Genomic DNA, 3856 nt, shown 5'->3' on the forward strand with positions numbered 1-3856 from the left:
CTTGCTGGTGTGAGTTCTTCATCTTTTTAGATAGTCATAAAATTATCATGGTACAACAATCACACATAGCTCATCACTCTACCTTAGTTTCTGCCAAAGAAAAGAGGAGAGGAAAAGCTGTCCAAAAAAAATCAAGGATCATGCACATTTAAGCATGGCAAAATGTCTCTACCAATGTCATTCTGCATCTTCAGTGAAAATTAAGAAACTTGGGGGGGGGGGGGGGTCAAAGCTTCTATGTTTGTAATAAATTCAAAGACAAACTCAATATATAATGGGAAAGAAGACCAAAAGAAGTAAAAGATTATGCATTTTATTTCTTGCAGGACATCAATCAACAAGAAAGAAAAGTTGCAAAGCCCAATGGAATAGGTACTTCATGAGACATGTTATAATGAAGTACCTATTCTATTGGACTTTGCAACTTTTCTCTTATGAAACATTTTATAATGAAGCATGGTTTATTATGTCCATTATCTTTGTTTAAGGTGTTACAGTAATGTAGATTTCATATTGCGAACATGTTTATTGTGTAATGAAAACGGACATATTGATAAGAAAAATGAAAAGGAAAAACTCGTTAAGCTTAAGCCTTCCATTTTTTAATTATAATTTCGATGATGGATAATTCGTAACAAATTAAATGACATGGTTAGGACCAAACAATTTAATGTCAAATGAGCAAGTCAAAAAACTATTGACTAACATTTAACAACAAGGTGTTATCCTATCGAACCTTGGCAACGGAGTCAACATGGGGGAGTCAACATTCAATGAAAAAAATTTCCAGCCATCACCACTCAGTTAAAGCATATAAGTAACTCAGAAAAGCTTCACGGCCATGCATTCCACATGTAATGATCAGTTGATCACAAAAAAATGCGAATTTCTTACTTTAATTTTTATTTTCTGGGGGATCTTCAAATGCAAGACAAGCCAAAATGGTAGAATCTAAAGCAATCAAAGTCATATATTTCAAAAATCCAAAAGAATACATCTGCAAAAAATTATATGGAATATTACAGAAGTTCAATGATCTGTAAGTTTGAATATCATATTTGACAGTGATTTGCATGTCAAATTAGTCAAAAAAACTGCAACAACAGACCCATATCAGTATATCACAATAGAAGATTCACCCATACAAGAATACTTGTAGAGGGATCATGAACCTCCTTGCAGTACCAACCAAAAGCAACTGTACTAGAACACCTGTTTCACACCATAGGAGCTCCGCATATTCAAAAGACTTCAACGCCTTCAACAAGAACCTTATAATGCATTGCAATTGCAAGACCCAGATACTACCTTGACAATATAGGTCCTGATACAGTGTTGATATAATTCTGTATAGAATTAACCCCTCCTCCAAAACGGGTGGAACAGGGACTATATCAGAAGCTAGACAAGTTCAGAACCTCCCAATGAAAGTGTGTTCATCTGTAATGCTCTACCATTTCTGGATGCAAGAAAACCAACAGAAGGCAATGAAGGATCTGTAACAGGTTCTATCTCAATAAAGGCAAAGTCAAAGGCACCAGAGCGCTTCAAACTGAAGACAAATACAAGTATGATCCATCCGACCATAGAAATAGCCCAGTAATTGTTCATCCCATGGATCAAACCCCAAGCAATAGAGTACCCAACAATAATTCCTGATAGATGTCCAAGAAAGCTTGCCTGTGGAACAATTATTGAAGTAATGATAAGAGACTCAAATGGTGCAAAGCTGATAGGAAGTGAAAGGAATCCAAACAGGTCCAGCTTAGAGGATGGTTGCTTCACTGCAAGGATTGTCATCCAACCAAACACAACACATGAGTAGCCAACAGCTGTCACTCTTCGAAAATAGTCTAGCTTAAATTTCTGGATCAAAATATGGTAAGTTCCTAGAACCAGCCCCCCTGATAAGACTACCAGAAGAAGAGTATAATGGAGATAGAATTTAACACCCAGACCCATGTGCCCTAGCTGCTCCACCACTCCAAGACTCCAAAGGGCGCTCATATTGAAAACCAAATGAAGCACACTTATGTGGGAGAATGCAGAAGTTATTATTCTCCAATAGTGGCCTTCAATAGCCGTTTCATAACTCAAACCCACATGTGCATACCCAATGCCTTTCTTCTGTATGTAAAACCAAATTGCACTGCATATCCCTATTATACAACTTGTTGCAGGCTTTTGCAGGATCTCATAGAATAGCGGTCTCCCCATCTCGGGAGGACCTATTTGTGTTACTCAAGCCTCAACCTACTTGAGTAAGACCCACTTCAGCAAGCCCAATTAATAGTGATGCTTGAATCGGAGTTATTAGAACCCAATAACCAGTTCCAGCACAAGAGCAATCTCACTACATCATCCAATATACTAAACCCATTTGCACCAATTTTCTCATCGAAATCGTTCAAAACCTAGAAGTTGTACGAGACATTCACAATCACGTTACCAGAACAACCCTAAACAATCTGAACTTCAACCCGTTTCACTATTTCATCACAAGAAACCATCCAAATAAAGATGAAACTATAAGACACAACTAAAAGAAACCCAACTCTAAATTACAGTTTTCTAGAAAGAACACAGAAATGCCAATGGATTTGAACGGAGAAAACGATGAAGTGAGCTTTCCTTGCGTGTTTTGCACGTAAGAGAGACCTCAAATCTAGGGCTTACAAAATCAAAACAAATTACATAAAATTAGGGCCTAAGGGATCTCCATCACCTCTCTGCAAGGATCCGAGCTCTTGTTTTGCCCTGAATTTCTGGCTTCTGCACGGTTACGGTGGGAACGTCGGAGCCAAACTGCTTCTACGTCTAGTTCCTTCTCTCTAGACTTCACTACGGTGTAATGAAGGTCTATTTAATGTCACTTAATTACCCTATTAATAATTGCACAACTCCTGAAACTTTAGTGATTACCCAAACACAGAAAACTTTGGCTGTCCGCTTGACAGCCTGTGCTGCACACAGGCTCCCTCCACGTGATACATTGATTCATTAGGTGGCGTTTGGTATAAATTCCCTTTATTCGATAAACAATGCCATGCCATTGCCAAATCAGTATCTATCCTATCATGTCGATTCGTATGCATAGGTATTGATAAAAGTTGGTCTTAATTTATGTGTACGCCAATAGTTAGGAAAAACTTCATTTTAATGTTTTTCCCAACTGTTAAGATCTAAGTACCTAGAGATGTAAATCAAGTCGTGTCGTCCGTAGTCTCACATGATTTTGAACCAGTTGGGCATGATCGTTAATGGGTCGTGCCCGATACAACATGATTGTATAGGCCATGTCTGGCTTGGGGTTTCAGATTCGCAGGTTAGGTCGGCACAACCCATACATATTTATATATATAATATATTATATAAATTATAATTATATAATAATGCATAGTATATAATATATTAATAAAATAAACCATTGTTTTCAGTTTTATTATACTATTTTGTTTAATTATTGTATATATAAACAATCGTATACATCAAAATTCATAAAAAATAAAAATTTTAAGATTTTCTTTTCATTTTTTTAAATAACTAGCTTTGTCCCGATCCATGGCCCAACCCGTGGAATGACATGTCATAGCACAGGCCCGTGTGGGCTTAGGCCGTGGACCGTGCTAGGCCGACCCCCCAAAATATCCTAAAGAAGGGAGGCACGACTCGAGATAGCACCTACATTTTGTGCGGGTTGCACATGGGTTGTGTCATGCTAGCCTAGCACAACCCATTTTATAGCTCTAGGTTAAGCATTTTATTCATTGTTCTGCTAATGTGGTGCCTAATGGCGGCTAGTTGTCAATAAATGGTTTATCAAGTACTTTTTCTTGGTTTTGAAGACAAATCAACT

The 3856-nt window shown here is 37.6% G+C and overlaps 1 pseudogene; it reads right to left on the reverse strand.

The window, feature by feature from the left end:
* Nucleotides 1-945: 945 nt before the first annotated feature.
* On the reverse strand, nucleotides 946-2857 carry LOC148845993 (RHOMBOID-like protein 13 pseudogene; annotated as a pseudogene).
* Between the last annotated feature and the right edge of the window lie 999 nt (nucleotides 2858-3856).

The sequence above is a fragment of the Nelumbo lutea genome, chromosome 7 (genome assembly GCF_056320005.1).
Source record: "Nelumbo lutea isolate HS-2025 chromosome 7, American lotus-T2T, whole genome shotgun sequence".
NCBI lineage: Eukaryota > Viridiplantae > Streptophyta > Magnoliopsida > Proteales > Nelumbonaceae > Nelumbo > Nelumbo lutea.